This window comes from Amblyomma maculatum, chromosome 6 (assembly GCF_055883805.1).
Source record: "Amblyomma maculatum isolate TAMU_Amacu chromosome 6, ASM5588380v1, whole genome shotgun sequence".
Lineage (NCBI taxonomy): Eukaryota > Metazoa > Arthropoda > Arachnida > Ixodida > Ixodidae > Amblyomma > Amblyomma maculatum.
In genome coordinates this window covers 121,090,536-121,111,528 of record NC_139349.1, presented here as the reverse complement: position 1 = coordinate 121,111,528, position 20,993 = coordinate 121,090,536, and the positions used below count along the sequence as shown (strand labels likewise).

General features: G+C 46.6%; 1 long non-coding RNA gene and 1 other non-coding gene across 6 annotated transcripts; both read right to left on the bottom strand.

Annotated features, from left to right (window-relative positions):
- Nucleotides 1-11,895: 11,895 nt before the first annotated feature.
- Nucleotides 11,896-18,348, bottom strand: LOC146186674 (uncharacterized). 5 transcript variants are annotated; one of them, XR_014708155.1, is made up of 4 exons: nucleotides 18,220-18,348; nucleotides 16,715-16,840; nucleotides 16,093-16,251; nucleotides 11,896-12,161 (listed from the first exon to the last, which is right to left on the bottom strand). It is a non-coding gene; the product is annotated as an uncharacterized LOC146186674 (long non-coding RNA). The 5 variants fall into 5 exon arrangements; XR_014708154.1 differs by having other exon boundaries at nucleotides 16,093-16,173; XR_014708157.1 differs by having other exon boundaries at nucleotides 11,900-12,161; nucleotides 16,085-16,251.
- A 2,512-nt stretch (nucleotides 18,349-20,860) lies between these two features.
- TRNAD-GUC (transfer RNA aspartic acid (anticodon GUC)) lies at nucleotides 20,861-20,932 on the bottom strand. The gene has a single exon. It is a non-coding gene; the product is annotated as a tRNA-Asp (tRNA).
- Between the last annotated feature and the right edge of the window lie 61 nt (nucleotides 20,933-20,993).

Here is a 20,993-nt window from a genome sequence, read left to right as displayed (position 1 = left end):
CAGATGATTCCCCAAACCCCGGTGCAATCTGAAGGTGCAGGAACTGTGGAGAAAGACACCCCAGGAAGGATCACAACTGCAAAGAAACTCGATGCATCCTATGCGGCAAGGAGCACTCGCTAGGGGAAAAAAAGTGCAGAACTATGTTTAGTACCCCGTATAAGGTCAAGAATTACTGGGGCAAGAATATGCTGAAACACTTGCTAGCCAAGAAAAACACGAAATGGCAGCGGTCCTCAGGACCCTCTAGAAGAATGAAGACCGAGAAGCAGAAGCAAATCGTATCCCATTTTCAACCCCTCTCTGCCTCCTCCCCGTCCCTTGTTCGCAGGTGCCGCTCGAGGTCGACATCTACAGGAAGGGCAGCAGGTCATGCTAACCTCCTGGGAGACAAGGGCAAGAGAGCGCCGGATGATCCATGAGGCCTTAAGTATGAAGTACAAACCGAAAAAAAAGGTGAGCTTTGATAGGAGGCGATTCCCAACCTACACAGTATACGCAAAAGCAAAAAAGAGAAAATCGCGAACTCAGGAGATACAATCAAAGAGCTCAAAGATGTTCTTTAATCACTCAGGCAGGAGATGCAAGCACTCTGACAGGAGATCCATACTCCTAAAAACATTACAGTACCCACCGTCACCCATCTAAAAGAAACAAATGATGTAGAACCAGGCTGAGGTGAAAGGAGAATTTGGTCACATTAGCTGATTAGGAACATTGGGGACTTTTGGGGGAATATCAGAGCATTGTAATTAAACAAAAATGACGTTTCTTGGCAGAAAATATCGTTCGCCGACGCGTTTTAATGCGTTGCATTACTCGGCCGATGAGCGTCGCGTACAGCATGTATTACAGAGTGGCCGCAGTAGCTATGTAGCCATGTTTCGTTTTATTGCGAAAGCAGTACTACGCTAGTTAGAACCGTTCTTCACGGTAGCCCGTGGCCCGTCGCGCCGCGCACCGCTGGACCTTGAATAGATGGCGAGCCGTCGCCATGGCAACGCTGTTGCCGTAGCAACGCGATGACGTTTGCTTGCTCTCTCTCTCTCTCTCGCCCTTGCGCCCTCTCCACGGCGGTTCCGCGAGAAGAGGAGAGGAGGTGAAGCTTTTCACCTCGGTGGAATCAGCATGCCAATTCACGTTGGGCAGGAGCTGCCAACTCGGGTCGCTCTTTTCAATGGGAGAAACAGCCTGCCAGAACCGTTTGCATTCTTGTTACCCCTACGACGCGCAGGCACGTCCATACGGCTTGGTTGAAGCGTGACTTTATATGTGGGCTGGTAGCTTATGATCTCGCGTTATATCCTTAAAGGATGAGGTTAGGTGTCCCCAATAATGTAGCGCCTTACACTGATAGGGCGTGATAAGGGAATAACGCAGCAGGCAAAAGAAGCTTCCGCCGTTGCTTTCGCAGTTCAACTAGGGTTAACCAGAGCTAAACCACAACTAAGTTTTATCTACAATACCACAGTTCTTATATCAATGAAAAGCTTATGCTCAGTATAATTAACTAACATTATTGTAGGTAATTAGTTGATTACGATTAAAATTGAACTGCAGGTTACAGCATGAAGTCATATATTGTTGGATAGCTCACGTCTAGTACAGTAGCGCTTGACTGTGTGGAAGTCTTAATTGAACTTCAGGCTATAGCATGAAGTCATATATCATTGAATAGCTTATATCTGGCACTATTTCAACGCACTAATTGGCGGTCTTTGTTAATATCCGTTAATTAATTAATTGTGAGTAACCCTTGAACATTAGGCTACAATGTTAAGCCATATACCACAGGATAACTCATGTCTAGTATGATTGCAATACGCTAATTTCCTGTCTGCTAATAGCTGCCGATTAGTTAATTGTGATTAACTATTGAACTTTAAGCTACAATGTGAAGTCGATATATCACGGGATAGCTTATAATACAATTGCAATACACTAATATCGGGTCTTCGTTATCAGGCGTTCATTAGTTAATTGCGATTAACACTTGAGCTTTGATCCACACCGTCGAGTCCTACATCTAGGGATGACTTACGTCGAGTATGATTCGAGTACACAAATAGCGGGTCCTAGTCAATAGCCGTTGATTAGTTGTGATTAACACTTGAACTTTAGTCTACACCGTCAAGTCATATATGACGGGATGGCTTATGTCGAGTATGATTGCAGTACACTATTTGCGGTCTTAGTTAATAGCCGTTAATTAGTTAATTGTGATTAACATTTTAACTTTAGGATACATTAAGTCATATCATGGGATAGCTTATATCGAGTGCGATTACAACATTCATTGCCGGCCTTTGTCTATAATCTTAATCAGCTAGCTGTGATTATAACAAAAAATGCGAGTCATAAGTTACAATGAGTCAGATTACACATTTCAGATTCCACTCGTTACAGTATGCTACATTGGTAAGTGCTGAGTCATACTTGCATGTGACTAAGAGTCATGAATTACGATTATATGACTACCAGTCATGATTACAGATAATGGTTTTGCAGACTTCACACCTTGCAGTATGCTACTTCGTGAAATGCTGTCATGTTACCTTGCATTATGACCGGGAGTCACGATTCCCAATTTTCCCATTTCCCATTTTTTTATTATTTCATTTCATTAACTGACCAATTACACTCTCGAAATTTTCGTAATTAGCATCACCAAGCGTTGCCTTTACGTAAATTGTGGGCATTTTAACACCAAAACAAGCAGTGATCAGGGCATAGAAAGAATACCAATTATAAAAAATGTCACAGATTACTAAGGATTTAAGAAAAAATGACGACGATTACGGTACTTTCTAATGCGAAATTTGAGCGCAGCTCGTCAGCTGTTTCAGCTTTTCTATAGATTTAGGCAACTAATTCGAGCAAGACATATATGTACAATTACAGACAACTGGTTACGAGGGACAATGGCGACGGCGACGACGACGCGAAACCCAGGCGCCAAAGAGCTTAATGCTGGAACGATGCCATTCGAGACATATTTTGAAAAGCGAAGTTGTTGTTTTTTTATTACCGTAGTGAACTAGGTGTATATAAGCAAGCTACATCAAAATATGATGCTTTTCTCTGTGAGTGTGTGAATTCTCGGTTACTGCACATGTTACCCTGCAGTTCGGTGTGGGCGCTCGCATTATTCATGAATTATCTTTGCAGTGTGCACCATTTGTGGTCGCGTCTTCCACTTGAGCTGTGAAGCGTGCCTTTCATAATTGTTTCACACGAATGTAAAGGCGAAGTGTTGGTCACTTGTTTCTGTGGACACCTGAATCGCGCCGGAAGGGGAGGAAGGAATGTGAGAGTGAAAGTCCACTTGAGCTCTGAAGCGTGCCTTTCAAAGTTGGTTCACATGAATGGAAAGGCGCAGTATCTGTCACACTTGTTTCTGTGGACACCTGAATCGCTCCGTAAGGGGAGGAAGGAAGTTGAGAGTGAAAGTCCACTTGAGCTGTGAAGCGTGCCTTTCATAATTGGTTCACATGAATGGAAACTCGTTTTCTGTGGACACAGCAACCGCGCCGTAAGGGAAGGAAGGAAGGTGGGAGTGAAAGTGGACCTAGTTACGAGGGACAACGCCGACGCCGCCGCGAAACCCAGGAACGGGCGCCAAAGATCTGCGCTCTAAAACGTTTAGTTATGCATTGATCAAAGCAACCCGTAAAAAAATTATGGCGTTCGTTAAGAGCCCTCACAAAGCGCAAGCTTAGATTAGCATGTATACTGTTTTCCTCTGTATGTAATTCCTTGAATGCGATTAAATTTGTACTGCTCGGCGGCAATCTTTATTTCTTTACGTGAAGAAAGAAAGCAAAACGTCAAGCTTCGTTGGAGCCAATGCGTACAAACATCTCATCTGGGCGATTTCTGGCTGTTTGGAGGGAGAAGCACCCAGCAAATTTGAAATAGCGATTCAAACATCGCGCGTTGCTCCGAAGGAATACCCAAGAGTGCACGACGTCTGCAGAGAGGCATAAATGAAAAGCAGGGATCAATTTAAGCACCTGGAATAAGTAGCCCCTTTATTAACTTTTGTTGTGCCGTAGGAGTATGGCCCGTAGCACTCGTCATCCGTTTCATGATCCAGGACTGCCTGATCCCTTGGCGGCAGCGATGAAACCGAGTCAGCGTCGATTAGATGAACAAAGGCATCTTTTCACACAACATTATTTACAGGAAGTCGGCACGTGAGCCGATCGGACTATACAAGCTAGACACAACTGTAGTGGTGGTGGTGGTGAAAAACTTTATATTTGGGAGCCTTAAGGGATTACATGCTAATGACGGGTCGGCTCTTGGCTGCGTGTTGTGGCCGGAAGCTGGTGCTTCCCAGCGACACCCAAAGCCCAGTCTGTCAGCCGCTTTTGAACGGTCGGGTCAGAGCTGGACACCGCAGCCTCCCATCGCTCGAGGTCGGAGAGTTGCCAAGTGGCTGGAGGTTGGAATTCCGAGCATTTGATCATAATATGCTCAAAATCAGCTTTAGGTGCCCCACACAGGGTGCACTGCGGCGAGAACAGTCCTGGATGGATCAAAGATAAGAAAGCAGGGGATGGGAATGTACGGGACTGAAGCTGGCGCCACGTCACCTGTTGTAGCTTAGTCATAGATTTATGAGGAGGAGGGTAGATGGTTCGTTGATCACGGTAATGGAGAGAGATTTCGTGATAGGATACCATGCGCTCGCGAGCACCTCCCCAGGCAGTGGCAGTCCCTGCTCGGCTGACGTATCCTGGAGCAAAAGAGTGAGCTGCTTCGTTGCCTGGGTGACCCGTGTGAGCGGGCACCCATATTAGTTGAATAGGGTGTTCGGGTGGGGAGAGGGAGGCGAGGAACCGGAAGGCTGGGGTAGAGATCCGACCGCGGGCGAAGTTCTGTACGGCGGATTTAGAATCGCTAAAGATGGTTGTGGCACGGCCGCTCGATGGAAGCGCTCGGGTGGTAGCTATGGCGAGGGCAACCGCAGCCTCCTCCGCCTCCAGGGAAGTGGAGGCAAAAGTTGTACCGGCCGCGACCAGTTGCAATGAGTTGGAAACAGCGCTGAGGGCGAACGCTGGGCGGGAGGGGTATGAGGCAGCGTCTACGTAAATGGTCTCTGGCTGGAAGCCATAGTGCTTGCGAAGAGCTTCTGCGCGTGCCTTGCGGCGAGTGACATGGTGCTCTGGGTGCATATTCTTTGGCAGGGGATGCACCTTAAGAACGCGGTGTATCGCAGGGGGAAGTGTATGTTGTGTAGAGCAGTGACCGGGAGGTGAAAGATGGATGCGAGCAAGGATGTTCCGGCCGGTGAGGGTAGATGATAATCGCTCCAACTGGGCTGAGCGGTGGGCTTCCGTGAGCTCAGTTCGGGAGTTATGGATGCCCATGTGAAGAAGGCGTTCATTGGAAGTGTAGCGGGGGGGTAAGTTGAGGGCGGCCTTGTACGCCTGTCGGATATAGGGGCGTTAACCTTGTCTTCCTCCACCCGCGTGAGGAAAAGGTAGGGGAGCGAGTACACAGCACGGCTCAGGACAAATGCCTGTACCAGGCGTCTGAGGTCATGCTCGCGCATGCCGCGATGGCGATTGGCTATGCGGCGAATGAGGCGGATTGTTTGATGAACCATCACCGTCAGCTTAGTGATGGTTGCGGTATTCTTGACATTGCTTTGTATCAGAATACCAAGAATCCTGATGTTGTCCACTTCCGGTATCCGGGTGTTGTCGATTGTCAAGAAGATGGGGGGAGGAGGGCCTTTGTCTGTACGACACCTAGGAGGTCGGAGTATGAGAAGCTCCGATTTCGTAGGGAAACAAGCCAAGCCGACATTTGCGGCAAAAGATACTACAATGTCTGCTCCGGCCTGTAATGTATCTTCCATGGCGCCAATGCTACCTGTGGTGGTCCACAGTGTAATATCATCGGCGTATAAGGAGTGGGACAGGGCAGGGATTTGGTTGAGGGCGTGTGCCATGGGGATAAGGGTAATATTAAAAAGCAGTGGAGAGAGGACAGAACCCTGTGGGGTGCCAATGCTACCGAGTTTGAAAGATGGAGATGAGAGCGAGCCGATGATGATTTCGACGGCTGGGGAGACTACGTCGTCCCAGCAGTACTGCACTAGACGAACGCCCGTGAAGATCTCAGTCTGTTGTTGTTGCGACTGTAGGAAGAAGGAAAAGGAAATGCACGGGCCTGCTACTGGCTCTGCAGCTGAGCCACCTTCGCTGCCTCGTGCGGACAGAGGAGAAAATAGAGGAGAGAAAAAGAACAAGAGAGAAAGACGTACGTCGCAACCTCGGTGTAAGAATAATTAGAGAGTTTTAGCTTACCGTGATCCGCGATCCGCTACTGGGATCCGCCACCGCGCGTTCCACTGCGCATGCCCAGACCCCCCTTGACGCCGACAGATGGCGCCACATACTGGATGTCTTTAGATGTCGGCACAGAGACCTGCCGCGTCGGGACCAATCAGCTTGACTCTCTGCCGCCACCGCCACCGTGGCTCTCTACCGCCCCGCCCACGCGCGGTAGAGAGCCACGGTGGCGGATCGCGGATCACGGTAAGCTAAATCTCTCTATTGTCGCAACAACCGTCCGCCACCGAAGCGGTGGCGGGTACAATGACGGCCTACAGCTACCCTCCCCCCTCTGTCTCTACTGAAGCATGAAATTGTCCAATTCGGAGGCAGCACATGACGGCGTCCCGAGAGGTCCAATCAACGAATGGTCTGATCGCCCGCTTCAAATCTGCCGCGGCACGCACGCGACTCGCCGCTAGGAGAGTGGCGCCAGCTGGTGTCTGGAAATTTGCGAGCGTGTTTCAGCATGACGTTGTGGTACAGTGTTCTAGAATACTGTAGCCGTGGCCCATATGCTTCCTTGCTATGTGCCGCTGCCTTGTGGAGCATCACTCTGGCTTGCAAAGGGGGTGCACGTCAGCTGAGTGAATATATGGGCGGCTTGACCGGCACAACAGCACCCTCACCATCAGACTGTGCCGGGAGGACGAGCTGCTTCCACGTGGCTCGGATGCAGGGCACGCTCATTCGCCAGGTCCTTCCAAATCCACGTCAGGCGCCAGCTACCAGGCGCCAGGTAGCTCCACAGGCTTCGGGTTCCACTGGCCCGGTCAGGATCTCATCACAGCCGTATCGCGAAGGTGCCCCTACAAGCTTCGCTCGGGTCGCTCCATTGCCCTTGCGTCTCGTCACTGGTCATGATTGGTCGTTCTGCAGCGTGCAAAACTAACACCGCCTAGTAGTCTAGGTGACGTTGCTACAGCCCGCCCTTGGCAGCTGTCGTGTAACTGGAGCAAATGTGGCGCCCGCGTTGTGCGGCGCCGCGTCTGCGGCTAGCTGCGCACCTCACTCCCAGTATAGTGCCTATAGAATATACTCCCAGTGAAGTTTCGAATAAGGTTCGCTCACGCCAGCCCCCGAGCTAGGCATTTCCTGTGCCGGCCCGTCACTCAAGTTACTTGATCCGCCGGTGTACAGCATCGCTCGATCAGCGCCCGTCTTGAGATCAAGTTCCTTCGATGGTTGGGGCGCTTCCAATCATACGAGGGCCACGTTGCTTTCACGTGGGGAACGAAAAATATTGACTCCTTTCCAGTAGCTGATCAGTTTCCACGAACGGCACTTCGTTTTCTGCGTTGTCTGATCTATGCATGACGTCGACGCTGATTTCGGAAACTGCACTTTTGTCGTCTCGTAGCACGACTGTATGTTCGCCGGGCTGCACAAGTTTTTGCTTTTGAATCGCAAGGCGGTTCAATTCGTGTTAGTTCCCCACTCATTTGTTGGAACCGGATCACTTAAAGCTACTTGGGGCCGGCGTGTATATAGTTCACCTCGCCCGACGGCGCCACGGATTTCTCGCCGATGGAGCCGGCGCTAATCGTTTCAGCTACCGGTGGCTCGACCAAGGTAACTCGAGACGTTTCTAATCGAGGCTTCATTTTTCAAGCGCGTTCAGTTATTTCGTTTCGAAAGTACCTGACAGAAAAAAAAATGTTTTCAGCAGCAGTGAAGGTATTCAGTCAGAAATGACGGGAATTTATGCGCCTGATCGGGTCGGCCGAGGTCGACAAGCCTTATCAATTATGAGGTGTGAGGAAGTAGCGCACCACTGGCCTCGAGGGCGGTGAAGCAAGCAATGCCATGCAGTTCTCGATCTACTTTTTATCCTCGAATTGTTTTAGACACGGGCTACCGTAACAGTTCGAGCAGTGAAAGCAAGCGAATGTAGCAATTTCATGACGTTTTAGGAGACATTCTGATCGCGCCACATTTGTTAGTCCAACCGATCATGCATATATTCTGTTTACTGCTTGAGCGGCTACTGGATGGAGTTCTCACACCTCCACTGTGTTCTATTCATAAGGATAAATTTGTTGTTGATTTTGGATCCATTTATTCTAGGCCACGTTTGGTGACAAATCGTTCAAGTGTTGCAGCATTGACTATTTGATTATGACTTAATCACCGGTTTGCCGGTGCGTGCGGCGAGTGGCGATGACTTTGGTCGGCGGCGGGGAGCTACTACGTCCAGCAAGATGAGGCAGAAAATGGGCGAAAGTATAAGGTTATGGGATAGGGCATGTAAAAGCATACATAATATAAAAAATTGTGAGGGTTTAAGCATGGCTTGAAGTGGTATAGAGGGAAAGCTGCGAGTGTTGCAGCGAATTGTTCTCGGGCACCTGGATTTGATGTGTCGCCGTCACAACGTTCGAACAAACCTTCTGTCCTAGCAACTCGCTGTTGTCGTTCGCTTCTACAAACTACCGAGTTATCTGTCTTCTTCTTTTACTTCTTCTTCGTCGTCTTCTTTTCTTCCTTTTTGTCCCCTTCTTCTTTCCTCCAACTCGTGGCCCGCTATCGATCTATACCACGTGACAGTTCTTAGGCAACGGTCACGCGGCACGGTGCCACGCCGATGGCTTGACAGCCTAGCACCAGTGTAGCTTTTTTCGCTACAAAACAGTAAAGACAGCGCACCGCTCATATTAGCTGAGCAGCTCTTGAATCAAAACTGTTGCCCAAGTATAAAGAACTGCGCCCAGGTCGATGGTCACAACCCAATTAGTCCCGGGTCATTCGCAAAATTTGGCTAGGGTGACATGGAAATTGACCTATAAATGCACTAAGTGGAACGTATACTTTTGCGCTACTTTAGTGGTGTAAATGTGTAGTTAAACTGCAGAATTTTAGCTTAGTAAACCATTATTGGGAGGCTAAGCTAAAAACAAATTCAAAGTTTTAAAAATGTTGCTTTAAATTCGATAGTGTGCGAAAGTTTAGGAATTAAATTTTAATTAAATTTGATGAACAATATTTTTGTAAACAATTTTTGGAGAGGACGAACCCTTTTTTTTTTTTTTTTGGAAAAGAATGCAATGGATTTGTTGGCACCTACTTTCTGCGTTAACCCCTTATTCGGGTAGAGCAAAAGATTACCCCGGAAGGAGACTGCAGCCATGAAATTAGGAGACGCCTGCTTCTGGGAAAGAGAGCCATGGCTAGCCTTGACCGCCTAGTAAAGAGCGGAGACATTACACTGCCAACCAATTAGATCCGTATAACTCGTGCTATGGTCTTTCCAGTTGTGAAGTATGGATGCGAGAGTTGGACTGTGAAGAAGGCTGACCGCCGAAGAATTGACGCGTTTGAATTGTGGTGCTGGCGGAGACTGTTTAGAGTTCCTTGGACGGCCAGAAGATCAAATCAGTCGATATTGTCGACCATAAACCCTGACTGCTCATTGGAGGGTCAAATTCTAAAGTTAAAGCTCAGCTACTTTGGTCATCTGATGAGAAGAGAGGAGTCGCTGGAGAAAGATTTGATGTTGGGAAAGGTTGAGGGTCACCGGAGAAGGGGTAGGCAGCGAACGCGATGATTAGATGGCATCCTCGAGGCGATGCAGATTAAGTTATTTGATGTTAGGAAGATAGTAAGAGACCGGAAAGCGTGGCGTGATATGGTCCATAGGGTCATGAAGAGTCGGACACGACTGAACTGAACTGAACTGAACTGAAGGACAAAGGTGGAAACGAATTTTTTTATCTTTTTGTTAAAAAAAAATAAAAACCTTTGCGGTTAAGCTGACTTAGAATTTTGCAGATTTGTCAACTGCAGCCAGCAATTATTCTAGTCGAATGTTTTTACAATGCCGTAAACTAGATTAGTCAGTTTTTTTTTATTTATTACCATAATTCAATTTAGAATTACACCCAGAGTATTCGGTTTTAAAATTAATTCGCAATGAAGACAGAAGTGACGGCGAAGTTGAAAAGAGCACAGCACACAATGCGCTTAACTTGAAAATCGAGATGTGCAGGCAATTAGGCTTCAAGAGGGAGTCACACGTGAGCGAAAAAGTGAACGACGCGGCAAGGCTGCGCGGCGAAAGCGGTCATGGTTCGCTCCGTCGCCTACTGGGGAAGACGCATGCACGCGACAGCGCGAACCGAGAGAAACGGCGACGGCGCTCTGGGTAGGTTGTGTGGCTGGCATAGTGGCTTGGTACACCGCAAAACTACTGCCAAATGAAGCAGTCATAACGATTGCAAGAATCAAAGTTATTTTGCGACAACATGGCAAAGTAAAATGCATTTACAACAAACCGTATCGAATGTGTGTTAACTTGCACAGTACAAGAGCTCACGTGACCCCTTGTTTTTTTTGTTTTTTCGGTTGCGATTAGACGTTCTTTGAATCGTTGGCTATTCACCATTGTTCGTACATAGCGAAAACTTTACGCGGTAGTGCACAATCACAATGCAACACAGCAAAATGAAGAAAGCATGCGAAATGAGCGGCATGCCGCTCATTTCGCATGCTCCGAGCGTTGTTGTGGCTGTAGGAAGAAGGAAAAGAAAATGCACGGGCCTGCTTTGGCTGTGTAGCTGAGCCACCTCCGCTGCCTCGTGCGGACAGTAGAGAACTGATTGATTTATAGGAAGGGAAAGGCGCGGTAACTGTCTCACTTCCCAGACAACACACATACGTCCCAGGGAGATCCCAGGGATTCCAATTATGGGAGTTTCGGATGTCCTAGGGAAGTCCGGAAAAGTCCTAGAAAAATCCCCAACACATCCCAAATCAAACAAGTAGTGACTTCCTCAGGACGTTCCAAACAATACCAAGGTGGGACATGTTTGGGGTATTTTAGGAGCTTATTGGGACATTGTTTAGGAGATTTTCCTCTGGTTGTTATTCTAGGCCCTGTCTTGTCGAGGCCTCGTAAGAAGTATGCAATTATATGAATCTCAGCTCATGTTGGTGTTATGAGCAGCCTCAACCCAGACGGCCATAGACGTCCGACGGTCGACCGACGGACGTCCTTTTTCGGACCTTCGGACATCCGACGGAAGTCCGGTTATGTTCGATATACGTACAGCGGACGTCCGTCGGACTATCGTTCGTGGATCCGGATCGCGTCCCACGGACGTCCGACGGGCAGCCGGAGGCGGACATTCGGACGTTTCCCGGAACATGCTTGCAGGGCCCGCTATTGGTGTAAAAACTTGCCAATAACATTCGTGTAAAGCTCAGCAAGCATGTGCGATGGAAATTTCAGTCACATACTAGTGCTCAATGCCTTAGTCGTGAGAGTAAAGCAGACAATAGAATATGCAACAGGTTCAAGTTTCCTGTTGTCTGCTTTACTTTCACACACAAAGCACTGAACAGTAGTGTGCAATTAAAACTTCCATCAAAGAGGCACATATGCTAGCTGAGCTTTACACAAATGCGCCATTCCTGAAAACATGCTAAGTGCATAGGCATACCAGCATGCGAGGTTGTAAAAAAAGCATTTTTTTTGCTATATTGCAAAAACTGCATGCATAAATAGTCTACACTAAAAAAATATCGATGTTAAGGAGTGGCATGGTAAAATGCAGGCCAACTGGAGTATTAAGAATCTGCTTGAATAATTTTTTTTTAATTATCCTTGGCCGCGACAGCTCTTCTCTTGGGGAGGTGGTGGAGGAAAAGGTATTTATTGAAACCTAATATTTCGGAATTAGCGAGGAGATGATCGAGTTCTCTGTGGGCGCCCTCCGCAGGCCGGGATTCCAGGAGCAGTTACTATCCTGTGCATTTGCTCGATCAGCTGTTGCTGGTCTTCCAGGCCTAAGATGGAAAGAGCAGGCTGGGCTCCTCCTGCAATAGAAGGGAAAATGAAATTCAAGTTATCTGTGCTGAACTTTGATTACACATCTCCAAGGGCAACTGCCAGTTTCTCTCAATTGCTTTTTCCAGGTGGCACTGTACGCATGCATCTCCATTCAGAACTGTCACATACTATATAGAAAGGTCATATAACTGCAGCAAAACCCATGCAGAATAACAAGAACCTGGCATTCAGTATTTTAATGTTTTTATGTCGTCTTTTTGAACATGCCACTCTGACCAAACATGGCATGTTATGCTTGCTGCTATGCGCCCTCAGCAATGCCCAAGACATGGAGTGTACATGCAGAGAAACTAAGCATAAAGGATGCTGTATATGAACATAAAGCACAGCCAGAGCATTGCAGTATTACACAGGTATGCATTGGCGGCAGAAACCTGCATTTTGAGCGGTTTAACAGGCAGATTTCTAAAGTCACTGTTCCTGCTCTGAAAAGAAGTGATCAATAATAACATCATTTAAAATTGTTACCATTTTGTTCTGTAAACTGCACATTTCGCTGGTTTCCATGTGCCCTCTACCGAAGACATTCCCTGGGCGTGTCGGGGGTATATCGACATCAACATCTAGGCTACAAGCGTCTAGAAAGCGTCTCCTTAGAGCAGCTGCGATGAAGTAACTTATCTGATAACATGCAAGCTGCTGCAGCAGAATAAAGATAGACATTTGACATGTGGCTAAAGCCCAATGTGGAAGCATAGCCCGCCGCAGTAATTGCGCAGTGTTCATGCTTCTACAAGAGTTAAAAGTAAAGTTAAAAGTAAAGTTATTTGTTTACCCACAGCGCTATATGTGACATTACAATAGCAAGGCTTATAGTCACACAAAACACAAAAAGCTGACAACCACAAGCTCCTGATGTATTACCGGCAGCATGCAGCATGGATGTTAGTTACTGAAATATGGCTGCACAATTCTGGCAACCAGCTGTGCATGTATGTCATGGATTTCTCAACTATGCACAACAAATTACAAAAAAAATAATGGTATTTATAAATGCAGCCAGCTGTTCACAAGAAAACCTGTAGCTTATTTATGGGGAAGGTAGTGGGCGCCAAAGAAACTGCCCCTGTAAAGGCGCCTAATTTGCCCCTATGTAATATCGGGGACAAGTGTGTGGACTACACAAGCTGCAATCAAAGCACATAACTTTCACATCGACCAGGAAACTCGGACCATACTTGTCGATGTGAAAGTTGAACGTTAGTTCTTTCATGTGTGCAAGAGAAATAAGGTCACAATTCGTTTACATCGCGATTCTAGTCCAAAATCTACACATACTGTCCAGAGACTTTCACCCCCGCAGTATAAGCCACCACTTGGGTAAGAGATTAGTAAAAGAAGTGTATAAAAGACATTAGTGCTGTTGGACAGCCATAGCTATAAAAATGGTATTGACATTGGAGTACTGCCTTAAGGCGGGGCCTAGGGCATTACAAAAGCAAGAGTTAGTGTCCGCTGGTCCTCATTTGAACGAACAAAAAGAGGGGGGGGGAAGAAATCTACCTCAACTACATGTTTTGAGTGACACCAAGCCGCAGTTAGTATTAAAGATATCACACAGTTTTGTGGACGATTTGGGAGCGCTTTGCTGCTTTCTTACAGGATTGGACAAAAGAGCTCACCATCTTCAGAAAGGCACGTTATATAGAAATGAAAATAGTGAATTTACTGCATCTGGCCACAACAACTTGCACACGGAGAGGAAGATGAACTGAAAATTTTATACATGAATGTACGTATTTACAACAGGTGAAACAATGACCATGATCTATGCCGAAGAGGAAAGAGATCAAAATTTAGCTCAGAACGAGTTCTCCAGGCCGCGGGGCCGTTTCATTAACTTCGGGACTCCGCCCACATTTCTCATCCCCAATGACAACGAACTCACACATGACTGGCTAACAAACATTTTGGCATGTCTTTCCACTTTCATAAGTTCTTCACCCTCTCCCTAATACAAGAAATGCAAAAGGGACAACAAATTCGTTTCACAACAAACAGAATTTAGAGAATGGACCTCGAAATGATTGGCTCAGTAGGTCACATGCCAAACTCTCTCCCCTAGGAAAAAAAAAAAAAAATTAGAACCCATCAAAACGGTGTCCCACATGCGCAACCATTGCCCAAAGCTTGCATCCTTGGCGGCTCCTTTTACAGGGCAATTATTGCAATTATTGGCGTCCGAGTCAGCACCATTGCGGACCACATCAGAAGAGCCAATCCACATCCTCCCGCTCCGCATCATACTGTCACTGTTACACACTTGCCCTTTTTCAACGCCGCCATCTCCCACCATTGTTGACATCCAGGGTTGGAATCCTCAACGAGACCCCACTCAGCGCGCCTGCACTGAATAATTGTCACTTTTATGGGCTCCCCAACAAGGAAGCGGGCCTTACACCCTTCAACCTGACAGTGTTTTTTCTTTGAACGATAAGCAGTTCTTCCAAAAGAGGTGCTCGTTTCAAAGCTGTGCTGCCTCCGGGTGATGGGTCCAGTCAGCGTACTAAGGACCCCTTAGTACGCTTAGTACTAAGGACCCCTTAGTTGTATACTGTTCGTAAAGCTCCTTAAATAAAAATGAGCCCCCTACATGACACAGCAACGAGAACAAACTGCCTGTCCCCGCGTCTTCGAGTGCGACAGCAAAGTCCTCGGAAGAGGGGACTTCTTTCCCTCTCTGCCTACGTTTCTGTTAAGCACTGTAGCTGCTGTAGCTGCTCTCTGTGCGCGTCTCTCCGCCTCCTGTCCGAGGGCAAGTGGGAGACGGCCGCAGCTGGGCATTGAACAGGTGACCCAAAAAGAGCAGACTAATAATGATGCCTAGCATACCCACCGATCCCTTACAGAAATCATTAAAGAAATGAAAACAACACACCAGATAACGCTACAATGTTTCTAAGTGCAAAGTCGACAACTCCAAGTCATATAAATATATGTACATCTCCGCACATTAACTAGACAGAAACAGTGCAGAGTAAACTAATAATTCAGTGTCTAGCAACACTATTAAAAGGGGATAAAGGCCACGGGGGGCTGCGATTATTAGTACCGTTTTGCCTTTAAACTACAATAACATACTTGTTGCAAGCTTAAAATCAAAGATTCACACCTGTCCCACCCACAGCAATGGAACACACATCTGACTCAAGTCTGCAGAGAAAGAGCAAGCTAGACTATTGCAGACGCACCCTTGGTTATTTTTCTGGCATTTCTGAGGGTGAAGAATCTGACTTGTCAGTAGCATGTATATGAATAAGAATCCTATGACAGTAAATGCATCAGATTTTCTGGAGTGGCTTTTCTTTGCTGACCACATATGAGGTGAGCTATAATTTATCCAACTTGGCCTAGGTTTATTCTATGAATAACAAAGCTATAGCAGGTACACAGTCGTCCACTCAGGCTGAACATGCGAGTGCGTGGCATGCACTTTTTGAGATGCCACTGCATCCATCACAGCTGCACACCGTAGCGAAGAGGCAGACAGCGTGAAGTACCAGCCTCTAGTCCCTCTACCACCACTGGGGTCCCAAACTAGGGACCCCTTGTTTTTGTCAGGACAGGCCCCCTCAGGGTCAGCTAGTGAGTAACCTCCTGTATTTGTATCTGATAAAATGTTTTCCACCACCACCCACAATACGCAGCTGCGCATCATAGCAGATGTGAAGCAACAGTTCCTGGTCCTTCTATGCATAAGCCACTTTGCCTTGATGCATGCCTGCGCACCATAGTAAAGAGGCAGACGACATGACGCAGCAGCTCATGGTACCTTTACACATGAGCCCCCCCCCCCTGTACTTCAATACGACCATAGCAAATATACAGACTACGCCACACAGCAGCTCCTGGTCCCTCTATGCATAAGCCATTTTGCCTCAATACGCACCTGCGTACCTGAGCGAAGAGGCAGACGTGAAGCTGCAGCTCCTGGGCCCTCCATGCACAAGCCACTTAGCACCAATGCACGGCTGTGCACTGTAGTAAAGAGGCGAAGAACGTTAAGCAGCAGCTCCTGGTCCCTCTACACATCAGCCATTTTGCCTCGATGTGCATCTGCACAATGTAACAAACAGCCAGATGTGACAAAGATGCTCCTGGTTTCTCTACACATAAACCACTTTGCCTCAATGCACGTCTGCACACCGGAGCAAAGAGGCAGATGACGTGAAGCTGGAGCGGCTAGTCCCTCTACGCACAAGCCACTTAGCCTTGATGCATGGCTGTGACGGATGCATTGCTATTTTGCAAACTGCATGCCACACATTCCCATTCAAGCTAAGAGTGGACGACTGTGTAAACGTAAAATACTGGTTATTTACTTCAACGGACAATGACAAAAAGTAACATGGTGGACAATGTAAAAAGAATTTGCTGCATAAAGTTTGTTGAAACCAGTTCTACATCCTACATGTAAACAAGGGATGTCCTGTGTGTTTAAAATCATCACGCTCAAACAACTTCAACACTGACAATCATGATTCAATATTAATAATATAGATAATGATACAATACTCACTTTTAGCCATACCAAAGAAATGAGAATGCAAAGGGATGTTGCTGTTTTTCCCCCGTGGATGACAGTTTTCCATGTTCAAAGTGCTGCTTCCTGTTGGCTTACGAAATCGGCTACAGCAAATGGCATCTGAAAAATTTTTGGAAGCCTCATGCTAGTCTTCAACGAGAAAAGCATTGCCATACAGAAGCAGAACACAAATACTTTTACAACACACTAAAAGCACCAACTGCGGTGCTGTTTTTAGGATGACTAGGTAGAGGTTTTGCTGTAGCAAGCCAAATGTTAGCCTTCAATAAGGAAAGCATTCCCATACAGAAACAGAACACAAAAACTTTTACAACACATTAAAAGCATCAATTGCACAAATGCTTGTAAGATGACCAGGTACAGGTTTCTGCTATAGCCCACATCATGTGACCAGCGGTTATCAGAAGCCTTGTATGTGAGCATGATGCCCTAGATTCAATTTATGGCTATCACTGTATTAACAAGCATGGGTTTAAAGCTACTTTAATATGATAATCTAAGAACATGGTAAGAGCTTTCAGTGCGAGACATAAGCTCAGTATCATGCACTATAAGGTGCTGCATGGCTCTAGTGTAGCTTTGGCATTATCTCGCTGTCAATAATGCAATGAAGTTCTGAGGAGCCTTTGAATATCTGTAAGGACAAAGCAACAACAATTTTGTTTTCATCTCACTTTTGCTCTTTTTTTTTTTTTTTTTTTTGAGCCCGCGGCTTGCATGGCCTCCCAGTATGCCTGTTTTGCATAAAAGAAGGCGTTGCAGGCACCAGAGCTCACAGCCCAACTGTATCGCGGCGGCGGTATGTCAAATTCCTGCCAGAACCGCGCAGAACAACGGGTCAAGAAAAAGACAAGTGCTGACTTTTTTTTTTCCTCTCATCTCCTTGTCCGGTTGTTCTGCGCGGTTCGGTCCCACATGCATAACCAACATGCGCAAGGTGCTGTCCTGGTTTGTCAAAGCTGAAGGAGAGTACTAAACCTTTAGTTATTTAGTAGCTACAGCCGTTCCTTCTAGAAACTGTAGTTGCCGTAAAGCTCGAGAGAGAAAGATCAGCGGCTGTCCATTAAAAAAAAAAAAAAAGAAAAGAAAAGAAAGAAAAAGAGAGAGAAAAAAAAAAGAAACTCGCGACGTTTTCACAAGTGTAGGTATGTCGCACGATAGGCTCGAGGAGTGCAAAAGTTTTCTCGTATAGTTTTTACAACTCAGCACGTTGCGCATGGTTAACAAATTAACTCCTTTAAAGCTCGGGCAGGCACTCCTTTATCAGAGACAGAGAAGTAGCGCGGCTTACTGGCGCAACGTCCAGTAATGCCGAGAAAGATGGCCCTCAGACTTGAGGCTGCACTTTAGTTAGTCGGCGCGGAGCCATCCTGTCAGTCTCGCCTAAAACACTCGACCGTTCGGCTGCCCAAAAGCTCACCACTATCGGTGCATCGAAAAGTTCCACTAAAGAAACAAAAGTTCGCTGAAATACTTACTTTGGAATCGGCGGGTGAACAAAGTGTGCCAGCCGCACCAAGCCACAGCAAAAACAATGCTAGCAGTGCATTACAGCCGTAGGTATTTGCGCAGAAAATGCAGAACACGGAAACGTGAAGCCATCTTCCATGACTAAACGTCAACTTGTCAGGTGGATTGGATTGGCTCATTTCAGATTTTTTTGAGGATAGGTTCGGTTTCGTTCTTTTTGAGCTTGCTGCTTGCTGCGTCTGTTCAGCCACTGATTAAAATTTCACCGAAGCATCATGATAGAAAAATGTTTAATGGTCATTTCACTTTAAATCAAAAATTTTTGATGGAAGAATTCAACGATGAAACATGCGGAAAATAAAAAAAAAACTGTTTAATGGAAACGCTTTCTATCGCATCGATTCGCTCTGGCATCATATAATGCAGACTTGACGGCATTACTGATTTATACGCAGTTCAGACGAGCACGACGGCTACAAACTATATCATAGCTGTGTAAAAGCAAATCCAGTGGCGGACGTACGGCGGCTGTCCGCTGGGCGAACGGATTCGACCATCCGCTTTCGTACGGACGCCGGAATTCCGGCGGACGTCCGAAATCGGCCGCCGAGTTGCGGCCGAGTTCGGCTGTCCGTCGGACGTCAGTGGCCGTCTGGGAAGGTGCCATCTTTAATTTCTATTGGGGCAATTAGGGCAGGGATGATTTGGGAAGAATTGGAGGCAGAGTTGAATTTCAACAGGAAAACCACTATGCTGGAGGTGACCATTTTCAAAATTTCTAGTTATAATTATTTTCAAAACATTATAACAATATCTTCAAAACATTTATAACAATATTTGCCTAAAAAAAACATTTTACTTAATCGATAAACGCCTGTGTGCAAATCAATATTTGGGGGCGTTGAACACTGCATGCTGCAACCTGTACTACACACGTTTTCTGCATGTGCCTATATACTGGGTGTTGCATACTATGTATAATAACCACACAGCGAAAACATTGCGGTTCTTGACAAATTACGCACACCGAACTTACGCACATATTCACAATTTGCAAGGAACAGAGGAGTCACAATTCTGAGACCACCACACTTCTCAAGCACTTTAATATATACTCCACAACAAGGGTGTCCTGATGTGTGCATATGTGCAAACCTATATAAAATTATCTCTTGGATAGTTATATATTTTGTTAGCAGTAGTTAACCAAGGTCACATGTCACATTCTGTTAACTGAGCCTCTTCATTTCTTTGTCGACAATAAAAATAAAGCCATTAGTTAGAGCTGATTTGTGTTCTTTGGAGAAGTTGGGCGCCACGTTTAACTGTTGCAATTGGCATATGCCCTTTTTGCGAACACGATTCCCATTGAACCTTACCCTCATATCATGGTAGGCTGCATGTAATGCAGCATATATTTCGTCACTGCCTTTTATATATTTTCCAAAGGAGCCAATTCCCATGCATCAGCAAATGCTCGAGCTTACATTCGCTGTTCATATGCTCTGAATAACCACGATGAACAATCAGTTGCAACCCCCCAACATAGCCAAAAGTGCAACTGAAATTTAGTTAGCAACTGTTGAGTGTAGTAGCAGGGACGGCGCCAATTTCTATTTATAGTGATGATGCCTTTTGTTTTTGACATTTCAGGCGAATTTGTGTGGTTCTTGTTCACTAGCTTTCTTGCGACAGGATGCATGATCTCTTACAACTACCCTGGAATGTATTTAGCATGATCTTATAAAAGGACTAGTAAATGGGATGTTCCACGGATATCCTTCTTTGGAGGTTCGAACATAGCCCAGAAGGAAGCTAGCAGGGCCGTCCTGTCGATTAACCTGTTAGGATGTGGGAGGTAGGGCGGGACGTCCATTCATGGAAGTTGGTGTGTTGTCTGGGTTGTTTTCTGTGGACACCTTAACCGCGCTGTAAGGGAAGGGAGGAAGGTGGGAGTGAAAGTGGAAAGGGAGGAAGAGGAGTCGTATTGGACGCGTCTACAGAGTAATTTCGACCATCTGGGGATCTTTAACGTGCGCTGACATCGCACAGCACACGAACGCCTCTTCGTTTCGCCTCCATCGAAACGCAGCCGCCGAGGTCGGGTTCGAACCCGGGTACGTACTCCGGCACAGTAGTCAGGCGCCTTACCACTGCACCACCCCGACGGGGCGGACAGAAGAGAAAATAGAGAAGAGAGGAAAAAGAAGAGGGAAAGACGCGCGCCGTGACAACGGCCGTCGTCCACCACCGAAGCAGTGGCGGGTGCAATGACGGCCTACAACAGATAAAAATTCGGTAGCTGGCTAGCCCCCCCGCGAGCGGCGTTGACCAACCGTCCCAGCCCCGTAGGGCCAGGAACTGCCACCCGCCCAGATCCGAGCGACGAACCAAGCGACACATGGATTTATGTTCGCGCGAAGCCTCCGTCGCGTTCGCGTGAGTTTTCGCGTACATGTGATTCAGCCTTTGATTGGTTGGCAGCGTTGCACAACCGCTGCAACATGTGATATTTTCAGTGAGGTGCTTACTGACAGCGCAGCAAACATTTGGAGCCTTTTTTTTTTCCCTTCCTTGCCTACGCAATCTCACAACCGAAAAAAAAAAAAAAAAAAGGCATGTTAAAACAGCAACCTTAAAAAATATGCACTCCCCGTCGGGGAATCGAACCCCGGTCTCCCGCGTGACAGGCGGGGATACTGACCACTATACTAACGAGGACACGGTGCCTTTAGTGAAAATAATTTGTTATGAATAGATGATTGCCTAATAATTTTTTTTT